At 35.1% G+C, this 13,211-nt stretch overlaps 1 pseudogene; it reads right to left on the bottom strand.

The window, feature by feature from the left end:
• Positions 1 to 535: 535 nt before the first annotated feature.
• On the bottom strand, positions 536 to 12,817 carry LOC139825080 (uncharacterized; annotated as a pseudogene).
• Between the last annotated feature and the right edge of the window lie 394 nt (positions 12,818 to 13,211).

The raw sequence follows: 13,211 nt of genomic DNA on the forward strand, positions 1-13,211 counted from the left end.
TTTGGTGGGGTTGACTTGACGCTACAAATCTTTCTTCTCTTTCTGGCTGTGTTCCTTTATTCACTGCCAGTACTGAAAATCTATAGTTACGTGACGCAAACTATATATTTTCAGCACTGCCAGTAAAAAAGGAACACGGGGTCTATCTTTACTGAAAGAAAGAAGAAGAAAAATGCTTCGAAGCATTTGTAGTAGCAAATCCACCGCAGACTTAAAAAGCTGTATTTAATAATAAGATTTAAAAATTATCTGTTAAAAGAAGAAACAATATAATACAGTTATAATATTTATTTTTATTGTCTTTCTTATGCTATAAAACAAAAATGTAAATTATATAAAATAATTTGCTGTAAAACAAAATATAAAAATGACATAAAAACAAAACGAAAAGAAGATTTTTATATAATATATGTACATCTGTATGTAATACTAAAACTATAATAATACTAAAACTAGTAATAACATAATAATACTAAAACTATATACTTTTACATAATATTAAAATTATAACATTTGTAAACATAATACATAAAAACTATTGATGACTAAATAAAATAAGTTTTGTATATTTTTGACGAATAAAATTATTTTTGATAGACATATTTTTGGCTTCGTGAAACAGTCTTACGTTTATGTATAATGATATTATATGTTTACACAATTGTGTTCTATGATTGTCAAGTACATCTTGAGATAATATATGATTTTGCATAGCATCATTAGAAAATGGAGATAATAATCTACGATATATAGTAATTGTTAAAAATTGTTTAATTTTATTTTTTCGCAATTCATTTGTATATTGCCGGATAGTTGTTTCTGACATTTTACAAATCCTGTATACATCATCAGATGGTTTTAAATATGGCCTTCTATTTTTTAGTTCTGATAACAAAGGCATTTTATCACCCAATAATTGATTTTTACAAAAATCACAAGTTATAATTTTATATAATTTATTACAAATATATCCTGCTATATATTGTACTATATTATCTATATATGGTGTGAGCTGCCAAAATGTGTTTATATAATCATGCTCAAAAATGAGTGTTTCCTCATCAGAATTATCTATTTCTTCATTTGCTATGGGACACTTAAACATTTTTGAATTTGATGATACATGTAAAATTTCTAAACTATCAGAAAGACAATTGCCGTTATCAAACTCTTTTAATTCATGCCTGATTAATAGACGTTTGTATGCACTTTTCAGTCGCAAAGCATTCGGATTATTATTAAAACCACCACGACTTCGTATAGCACTAAAAACGTCTCAAGAAAATCTTGAGACAATTTATATGTTAATAAATACGTCATTCCTAAAGATTTTAAACAATCAAATAAAGGAAAAATATTTCTTAAACATATAATTAGTCCAAGAAATCCAGTTTTTCTGTTAGTTTTTAATATGGGAGTACCTGTTTCGTCCTGTAATGTATTAATATAGTTTTCAAAATTCTTAGCATGTATTTGTAATTGTGTATAATTTTCAGAAGTTAATGGTTTGTTTGTAAAATTATGCCGGGAAAATTTGTTTTTGCAATTTAATATATCACCCATGTTATTGAAGTTCAAACAGAATTCTGCAGTTGCTTTGCAATTAGCAAATTGAAGTTTTATTGCAGGATCTGGTAACATTAACAAAAACATGAATGATTTATATACACTTTCACTTAAAGTTTGTATTGCTATAACATTCATTTTATTATTTTGAAAATTTATATGTTTGCTACTGAGTTTGTTAGCAGCTTTTAAACCTTCTTTTTCTTGCAATTCGTGAAGATTAACTATATGACTCCATTCAATTTTTTCACCATTTGATGTTTGTAAAATCTTTTTGTTTCCTATAGCATTTCTCACTAATTTGATCATATGACAAAAGTCGAAAAACACATAACATTTTTCTGATGTAACAGGATTTGTAAAATATGGTTTAAAATCACTTCCATGTGTAAAATTTGCACCCAAAGCAGTACACATGCTGATGTTACTTGGAGCACCATCAAAAGTAATAGAAAATACCTTACAATTTATTTTATGTAATTGTTCGAATGCAAGCGTTAACAGATTCGAGCGTTCTGTGCCATTCAAGGATCTTATTAAAAAACTAGCTGGTTACCCGGGCTTCGCCCCGGAGGATATATGTAATAAGACACGCAAATAGTCTCTCTCTCCCTCTGGAAAATTTCGTAACCGATTTCCAAAAAGATACCGGTTCCCAAAAAGATCGGTAACGAAAAACTATACAGTTTATAGCATTTCCCGGGAAATTCTACCCCTGTTTTACATACAATTCTTTAAAATTTGATAAATTATTTCCCGAAAAATTCGTCAAACTTCTGATACTGTTTCCAAAAAGATCGGTAACAAAAAATTATATACTTCATAGCACTCCCCAGAAAATTCAACCCCTACTTTATGTACAATTCTTTGAGATTCGGTCATTTGGAACCGGTTTCCAAAAAGATCTGTAACAAAAAATAGTACATTTTATAGCACTCCCCAGAAAATTCTTACCTCTACTTCATGTATAATTCTTTGAGATTCAATCAATTATTTTTCGAAAAATTGAAATTAAAAAAACCGGTTTCCAAAAAGATCGGTAACAAAAACTGTACACATCATGGCAATCCCCGGAAAATTCTATCCCTACTTCATATACAATTCTTTGCGCTTCGGTCAATTAATTCCCGAAAAATTGGAAAAATTTTTAATACCGGCTTCCAAAAAAATCGGTAACAAAAAATTATACACTTTATAGCACTCCCCGGAAAATTCTACCCTTATCATACTATTATATAAAACCCGACTGTTTGTCTGTCCGTCTGTCTGTCCGCGAACTACTCATTCGTTAGTGGACCGAATTTTTACCAAAAGTGTATGAAACAGGGGTAGAATTTCCCGGGAAGTGCCATGATGTGTATAGTTTTTCATTCCCAAAAATTAGAAAAAATTAGAAAAACCGGTTTTCAGAATATTGGTAATGAAAAACTATACACATCATGGCACTTCCCTGGAAATTCTACCCCTGTTTCATACACTTTTGGTAAAAATTCGGTCCACTAACGAATTAGTCCAGTCACTATGTACATTTAAAAAAGACATAATTCTGACCCAGGATTTTTTTTTGGGGGTGTTGGGGGGCTCAAGAAAAGCTTAATCTCAAGTTTTCGACCTCTGTTTTCCGCTTGCTTTTTTTACGGGAGTAAAAAATGTGAAAAAATGGTTTTTCCGCGATAATTTGGTTTCTAATAAAGTTACAAGGTCGAATCGGAGCTTATTTTAAAGCTTTTTTTACGCTCTACAAATTATGTCGTATGACATTTTTACGTATGATCGATTGTTTTCGAGGCATCGAACGAGAAAGGGAAATAAAAAAGTATGATATTTAGTTTTTTTCTTTTTACTCATTATTGTTGTCCAAAATTGCAAAAATGCTTCAAATGAAACTTGTAGAGCGTAAAAAAACCTACAATTTTCATTTGTTATTCATTTCATTTAGTTGAAAATTACGCCTTGTAGAGCGCCTCAAAGTGGAGAGTTGTCGCCATCGCGTCAGCGGCGCATTGGTTACGTTGATACGCGGCACCGAACGCTTTCGCTAAGATTTCCGATTTCATTGACGCAAAAAAGTTTTTTTTTCTATTTTATCGTTTTTCGCACACGAATCTGTATAAACGCTAAATGTATCAAGTGAAAATTGACACTCACTAGAATTATCTTTGAGGTAGGTAAAAATTTGTTCCATAGCATCATCTATTACGTTCTCTTGTAGTCTTCCTACTGGCGTACCTATCACTACTGTAACCACGTGTTCATAACATTTTTTGTGGTATCGAGCTCCAACGGCGACAAGATCAGGGACAAGATTGAGGCGATTCACAATTGCACGAGCAACTTCATAATTGCGACCACCAAGTTTTGTCAAAATATATTCTTTCGACGAATCGTGATTTATTAAAGAAATTCTTACTCGATATTTAGCAGGTACTTTTGATGACGATTCTTTCGCTTCTTTACCGCAAAATAAGCAATTTTTCTTGAAATGGAAATCTGGATGACACTGTTCTTCTCTTGATGTTGATGGTGATTCGCCATTGCCACTTCGCCGAGAAGCCAACGAAGCTAATCTTTTATTCGAATACGTTTTGTAACACGCCCCGTGTACAGCAACTTCGGTCAATGTCTGCAACTTTCGATGATATTCCGCATCTCCTCTTTGCTCGCTCGCCAATAAAAGAGATTTAATACCTCTCGATTTCACCACTTGAACGTCTGTTATCAAAGGTTTTTTACATATAAAACAATCCGAGTCACTCATTGTTGTTCATTAAAAACTGCACTAACAAAATGTCCAAAAACTGCACTAACAAAATGTCCACAAAATTCTCGTTTCGAAAAGCATCCGCTCGCTGCGATATACAGAAAACGACTGGCAAATGCGATAAAAAGGACCGGCGAGCAGATGTTTACTATAGTAAACATTTGCTAGTATGTTTACTTTATATAAAACTATGAAGAAAACAATGAAGTCTGAAATCTTAGCGAAAGCGTTTGGTGCCGCGTATTGACGTAACCAACGCGCCGCTGACGCGATGGCGACGACTCTCCACTTTGAGGCGCTCTACAAGGCGTAATTTTCAACTAAATGAAATGAATAACAAATAAAAATTGTAGGTTTTTTTATGCTCTACAAGTTTTATTTAAAGCATTTTTGCAATTTCGGACGACAATAATGAGTAAAAAGAAAAAAACTAAATATCATACTTTTTTATTTCCCTTTCTCGTTCGATGCCTTGAAAACAATCGATCATACGTAAAAATGTCATACGACATAATTTGTAGAGCTTAAAAAAAGCTTTAAAATGAGCTCCAATTCGACCTTGTAACTTTATTAGAAACCGAGTTATCGCGGAAAAACCATTTTTTCACATTTTTTACTCCCGTAAAAAAAGCAAGCGGGAAACAGAGGTCGAAAACTTGAGATTAAGCTTTTTTTGAGCCCCCCAACACCCCCCAAAAGAAAAATCCTGGGTCATAATTATGTCTTTTATAATCCGTTTTTTTGTACATAGTGACTGGACTAAATGAGTAGTTCGCGGACAGACAGACGGACAGACGGACAGACAAACAGTCGGGTTTTATATAATTTTAAAAAAATCTAAGCAGTAGTATTTTTATTTCCGAAAAATTATAACCCAAGTGATACACATCACAAAATTATGTTACCTTATCAAAAAGAAGAGTCGCGCTTCAAGTGATCTATTACAATTACAAAAAAGAAATGATATCTCTTTAAATTACAGCGCCAATTACAGAGAGAACATATATATTGCCTCAAAAAGTAATTGTTGCACTACTTTGAAAAATCTTTACATTGTGTCAATTAGAAAAGAATGTATGATAACAATTTTATAAGATTAAAAAATTTTATTTAAATTTAACAAGGGAATACAAGATATTTAAATACAAAGTTTACATGTGTATTTTTTAGTGGTCACAAAGAATTACAGAGGTAACAGTACAAAATAAAAATATTTTATTAAAATATATAAATTTTTCTTGTAAAAAAACTTGGCGCTGCTAGACCTCGAAATTTTAAATATTTACTTAATGATAAGCCGCATTATCCGCCGTCCGCGTCGTCACGAACACCCATATCACTCACTCGCACATCCACGCTGATAATTATTTAATATTACTCCCATCGCATTATTTTCTGAATTATTTTTATTTATTGTTGTCCTTATTTATTTAAAATTTCGAGGTCTAGCAGCGCCAAGTTTTTTTACAAGAAAAATTTATGTATTTTAATAAAATATTTTGTACTGTTACCTCTGTAATTCTTTGTGACCACTAAAAAATACACATGTAAACTTTGTATTTAAATATCTTGTATTCCCTTGTTAAATTTAAATAAAATTTTTTAATCTTATAAAATTGTTATCATACATTCTTTTCTAATTGACACAATGTAAAGATTTTTCAAAGTAGTGCAACAATTACTTTTTGAGGCAATATATATGTTCTCTCTGTAATTGGCGCTGTAATTTAAAGAGATATCACTTCTTTTTTGTAATTGTAATAGATCACTTGAAGCGCGACTCTTCTTTTTGATAAGGTAACATAATTTTGTGATGTGTATCACTTGGGTTATAATTTTTCGGAAATAAAGATACTACTGCTTAGATTTTTTCAAGATTTTTCGAGATATAAAGGTTACGTCTACCACTTGTTACTTAGGTTTTTTCGATGTATAATACTACCACTTTCTTTTTTTTTCGAGGTAACAACATATACACTACTATGCGTGTACTTGGCGCCTTTTTTTACCTTTTTTTTAAAAAAGGTAATTTTGTACAGATATTACGCCTTTTTGTAGTATTACGCATTTTATAAACAGTATATATACAGGGTAAAGCTATTTGGAGGTATAATACTACCACTTTGTTTTTTTCGAGGTAACAACATAACAGGGTAACAACATAATACATATACACTACTATGCGTGTACTTAGCGCCTCCTTTTACCTTTTTTTGAAAATTGTGTATACACATAATAAAAATGCGGAATTATTTTTGTCAGACATAATTTTAATTCATCCAATTTTTATTATGTCAAGACATAATTTTAATTCATCCAATTTTTATTATGTCTAGACATAATTTTAATTCGTCCAATTTTTATTATGTCTAGACATAATTTTAATTCAGCGAATTTTTATTATGTCATGACATAATTTTAATTCTGCCGCTAGGGAATTTTTAAGTCGATTCTTATGAATCAAGCTTGAATTCGATGTCTAGGTGTCCCATGTTGCCGATGACGAGGTCCACATAGTGCGCTTCATAGTTTTCGGTATCCAGGTGTATTAATACCTTGAATTTGATGTCCACGTGTTCCAGGTTGCCGATGACGGGTTCCAGATAGTGCGCTTTATAGTTTTTGGTATCCAGGTGTAATAATACGTTGAATTCGATGTCTAGGTGTCCCACGTTGCCGATGACGAGTCCACATAGTGCGCTCCGTAGTTTTCGATGTCTACGTGTATTAATACCTCGAATTCGATATCCACGTTTCCTACATTCAGATTTAAAGTTATTAATACACCTAGACACAAAAAACTACGAAGCGCACTATGTGGACCTTGTCATCGGCAACCTGGGACACGTAGAAATCGAATTCGAGGTATTATTACATCTAGACACCGAAAACTACGGAGCGCGCTATCTGGACCTTGTCATCTAAACATCAATTTCAAGATATTAATACACGTAAACACCGACAACTACGGAGAGCACTATGTGGACCTCGTCATCGGCAACCTGGGACACTTAGACATCGAATTCAAGGTATTAATACACGTAGACACCGAAAACTACGGAGCTCACTATCTAGACATTGTCATCGGCAACCTGGGACACCTAGACATCGAATTCAACGTATTATTACACCTGGACACCGAAAACTATGAAGCGCACTATCTGGATCTTGTCATCGGCAACCTGGGACATGTGGACATCGAATTCAAGGTATTAATACACGTAGACACCGAAAACTACGGAGCGCACTATGTGGACCTCGTCATCGGCAACCTGGGACACGTAGACATCGAATTCAACGTATTATTACACCTGGACACCGAAAACTATGAAGCGCACTATCTGGATCTTGTCATCGGCAACCTGGGACATGTGGACATCGAATTCAAGGTATTAATACACGTAGACACCGAAAACTACGGAGCGCACTATGTGGACCTCGTCATCGGCAACCTGGGACACGTAGACATCGAATTCAATGTATTATTACACCTGGACACCGAAAACTATGAAGCGCACTATCTGGATCTCGTCATCGGCAACCTGGGATACCTAGACATCGAATTCAAGCTTGATTCATAAGAATCGACTTAAAAATTCCCTAGCGGCACTTTCTGCCAAGCGTAGAGAACCTTATTTTCCGGCAGCGGTGGTAATACGATGTAAGAGTACGAAATCTTTCCAGATAAACATGAAGCAATTGACTCAATATATATTATATAAGTATATACCTAATTTGCCTAAATAGAAATCTTCCTCCTGACCGATAAGTCTATCGACCTAATTTCGAAATACGCGCGCGATATCGAAACTGGCGATACCTGCGCCGCCAGCGGCGAAAAAGTGAAAGTGACGTTTCTCTGATAGATATGTCGCGGCGTTAGGAGGAGGAGTATCTTAAAAATAAATTTTCATATTTGGACTTTGCGTCGCAATATCTCCGCTCGTAGGGCACGTAGCGGAATATTATAAGAGAAACCCCCCCCCTAATTGGACCCCAAGCTATCGATAGTATCGATCAAGCCTGCTTAGAACTTGATCCGTTCACTCGTTATCGAGATCTCAACATCTCGGGTACTCGCAACCCGTCGCGTCGCGTAAAAGAGTCACGGTCGGTCTCGCTCCGCGTGTACTTGGCGCGAGACACTACCGTGTCTCTTGATAGTATGATATCCAATTGGGACTTTCCAACTATCATTTAGAGATACTGCCATAAACACTAAAGCATTTTTAGCTGTAAAAGCAGATTTATTTGCATTATTTTCTTCATTTTCTAACGTACCAAAATCAATACCACCATGAAATTTTTCTTTATCAAAAATCATCTCTGCTCTTATTGCCATTTCATCTATAACTAAGTTAATAATAAGAGGTTTAGAATTATTATTATTATGCAATGCAATGGCATTTAATGCTTCATCCGTGAAACCTGGAGATCCATTGACTACACGATACCAATTCCGTATCGTCGAAGGATTTGGTAATAAGTTATTCCACGTTTTTCGTACATAATTATATGCTTTGGGTGAATAGAAGTGCAACGTTAATGCAAAACTACGTATTTCAGGAGAATAACTACCACCTTTTTTCAATTTTCTTGTTACTATTGCCTTTACAGTTTCTGGTAATTATTCTAAAAGGAATAAAAAATAAAAATAAGCATATATTTGACTCAGTATTGCATATATCTTATTTCATTTTTTTTAAATTAAATTTAATCAATACATAATACAATTTGTTTAATCAATTAGAAAAGCCATGCGATCCAAGCTTAGGTCTTTGACAGCCTTATATTAGTTACTGTATACATATATGTCTATATATATACATATAGTTTTTTTTTTTTTTTTTTTTTTTTTTTTCTGAAGACTAGAGATTTCTGAACACTAAGGCGTACGTACGGTGTACCGATGTAAGTATAACTAAGATATTGATATTTGTTATGTGTGTAGCATATAATTATCTTTTATATATGTCGCCTGAAAATATGTTTTTCCTATTATTAACCGGTTATTACGATAAATATCACCACATGCCTCGGTAGTCGAATTGGTACGACGCCCTACACGGAATGAGGGAGGTTCCAGGTTCGAACCCTGGCTGAGGTAATATTTTTCGCAATAAATTTTCTTTACAGTTATTAGATATTTAAATCGAGTCGATTTAATTCCGGGGAGGGAAGGGTTTTTAATTCTAACAATTACTGTGTTTTAAGTCCGACAAATAATCGGCGCGCAGTATGTTGGGAAAAAAAACTATATGTATATATATAGACATATATGTATACAGTAACTAATATAAGGCTGTCAAAGACCTAAGCTTGGATCGCATGGCTTTTCTAATTGATTGTATATCTTTACGATCCTATTTTCTCTTATTATTATTCACGTCGCCTGAGAAAGACGTTTCAAACTATTATTAACCGGCTATTGCGATAAATATTACCACATGCCTCGGTAGTCGAATTGGTACGACGCCCTACACGGAATGAGGGAGGTTCCAGGTTCGAACCCTGGCTGAGGTAATATTTTTCGCAATAAATTTTCTTTACAGTTATTAGATATTTAAATCGAGTCGATTTAATTCCGGGGAGGGAAGGGTTTTTAATTCTAACAATTACTGTGTTTTAAGTCCGACAAATAATCGGCGCGCAGTATGTTGGGAAAAAAAACTATATGTATATATATAGACATATATGTATACAGTAACTAATATAAGGCTGTCAAAGACCTAAGCTTGGATCGCATGGCTTTTCTAATTGATTGTATATCTTTACGATCCTATTTTCTCTTATTATAATTTGTTTAATTTTGTATTATGTATAATTGTATATAAATTGTATAATTAATACATTGATTTACTTAATTCGTTATAATTATATAATAAAAAGTATATAAATATATAATTGTGTATATAATATGATTTGTGTAAAATGTTGATTGTATATAAATTATATATAATTAATTGTATATCTAAATTCATATATCTAAATTGTATATCTAAATTTCCATTAATATATAAAATATACTGTAATAAGTTCAATATTTTGAAGATCATGTTGGGCATGTATAAATATATAGGGAAGAGAAGAGCACATTTGAACATTGAGTACATTTAAACATCCTTTAAATTTTGATATTGTAGCATGCCATGAAAAATGTGTCAATTCAGGAATTAGTCACCTAATAGGACGTTATTGATATTAATAGACACTAATGGCATCGATTTTGGTATATTTTTGTAAACTTATTAATTATGGTATATAGAATATGTAATGTCAAAATTTAAGAATTGTTCAAATGTACCTCCATTTTTCCTCTACAAAAAATATGTATTATTACTATTTTAACATATACTCTACCATTAAATGATCTCCAGCATCATCAGAAATTAAACTTGATTCTTTTAAATGAGACATTAAGGGGATGCTGGAGCCGTCTGTTTTACCGGCATTTTTTGTCGGCACGTAGCGTCGTATTAATTTGACAGAATTAAAAATCCTTCTCCAGAATTGCAGTACATACATTAATGATTCGGGGGAACTCCGATTTTATATAGAAAACTAGAAAAAATTACGGAAGTACAGATTTCCTTATCCTACTCTTATCCCAATATGGCGTCTCGAGTTGCGGCGAGCTGTCAGCTCGTCACAAGATGTATTTCATATAAGAGATATACCATTGGTACGAACGCGAAAACAAGTTCCCCCGAATTGCACAACAAAAAAAATATCGATAAACCCTCCAAATCAAGATTTGGAAGCGTAATATAAAAGTATAATGTCGATGTGCATCGTGCGTATGTGTGCGTGCAATGTAGCGTGCTATCCTTGTCTATATCTTTGTCTATACAAGGACAGATATAGTCGGTGAGCACTTCTTTATCGACGCTGATCGAGTTCGGCTACGGCTCCAGCATCCCCTTAAATCCTGTTATTTAGCAATTCGCATTACAAGCCTTCTATTTTGGTCTCGTAAAGATTTTATTTGTTTGCGTTTCTTTTCGTGCTCTGTTTTAATAAATTTAATTACTCTCCTCGCTTTTCTCGGTGTACTAACATCAAAGCTATTGATTTCTGATATATATCTAGGTTCTGCAAAAAAGCGTTTTTTCGGAGGAGAATAGCAGTCCTCTTCAGAATCTATAAAATATTTATTATTACAAAAGCATTATTACAAAAAAAATTCGTATTATTTTGCAATAAGAATATGTATTTTTATTTGTTTTTATATAATTTACATTTAACTTACTTGAATAAGAAACCTTTGATGTTGACGGAACATCACGATCACAATTTATATCATCAGATATATTTAAAGATGTTTCAATTGATTTTGGTATATTAGTACTATCTTTTAGCACATTTGATAATAATATTGGTGGATGATTTAAAGATATTTCTGGTAAAGTTCGCGTTTTCTCGCTCGGAATTCGCTCGCCAGGCCAGGGTGAGAAAACGTGGAGACACTGGTTGGTTTTACTAAATAGTCTTTATTCTTACTAACTATGTGATACAGAAATGATGGAGGGCGTACGTGTAGGTGCGTGTGTGTGTGTGTATTGCTCCGCTGAGCCGCAGTGTACGTGTTAGGGTCGATGCGGGGCAGTCCCGCAGACGGGTAGACGAGTTCACAACTAGCCGAGACGGATTCGCGGACAACCACGGAGGCCCGGTGGCCTTACGGATTCGCGGGCGGAGGCGCGGCTTATATCTGTCAGGTAGGACGGTCAGGAGCTCAGTTGGGGGCGCCCGACTGAGCGGCCCGTACACCGGGGGCACCCGGCTCGAAGACGGGGGCACCCGTCTTCCGTACGGCGGAAAGGGTCGGGGGCGCCCGACCCAGAGGCAGGAGAGGGCAGGTAATGCCAACCGGGGGCACCCAGCTGGGGAGGCCCGTACCCTGGGGGCACCCAGGTGAGAACGGGGGCACCCGTTCCCTGTACGGAGGACGAGGTTGGGGGCACCCAACCTAGAGAAGCGGTCTCGGAGAGTAGTCGTGTCGGAAGCAGGAGCCGGACAGGACTGGTGACTCGAGTCGGCTCGAGTCCCCTATTTATACCCCGAGTGAGGGCGGTGGGGGCTGCCCCACCGCTCGGTCTGTCCCACCACTCGGGCGCTAGGTGGCCGTCAGGGCCGTAGCGCTAGTGACGAGTACGCGTATCGTCACAAGTTGTTACATTTGTTGTTGAGACATCAGTAATATCTAAGTTGGGTATAATACCAAGAGGTAGTTTCCATTTTTCTTGTACAATTAAATTTCGAGGTACTTTAAAATGAAGTGAGCAAAGAAACAAATGGGATACATCATCTGTCTTCTGCAATCCGCAAATTTCAACCCATTTTTTACATATTTCTGGATTTTTCGGAAATCTGAAAATTTAATTTTTATTAATTTGTAAGCGATCGTATACTTGATTATTTTTTATTATTTGTCAATTAATTTACTTGTGTAAAGAAATCTTTTCGGTCTTTGATGCAAATCTTCCACATAGGTAACAAGATCGCATTTTTATTTATTTTCTTTCACTCGTGGGTGCGACTGTTTCGTGTGAGACTGAGAGGTTAAAAAATTGTAATGGGCCTGTTCTTTATCGCTACACTGCTGCATCAGTGCAGTGCAATAAATACAACTCTCATTCATGAAACGCGCGCATGCGCATTTGGGTCGTAGTACACGAACTGTGGAAGTGAGAGGTTGATATATGTCTGCACCGTGATGTTTGCGTCAGCGTTTTAGCTTGACTAGCAATATAAGAGTATTACATATATGCCTCGTTGCGAGGCCGAGTGTGCTTGACCCCGCGTAACCGTGCTTTCGGGGTTAGTTCTGATGGAGTGCGGGAACACCTGAGAGCCCTCAGTCGAGGCTCGGAGCACCGGACCT

The sequence above is a fragment of the Temnothorax longispinosus genome, unplaced genomic scaffold (assembly GCF_030848805.1).
Source record: "Temnothorax longispinosus isolate EJ_2023e unplaced genomic scaffold, Tlon_JGU_v1 HiC_scaffold_89, whole genome shotgun sequence".
Classification (NCBI taxonomy): Eukaryota; Metazoa; Arthropoda; class Insecta; order Hymenoptera; family Formicidae; genus Temnothorax; species Temnothorax longispinosus.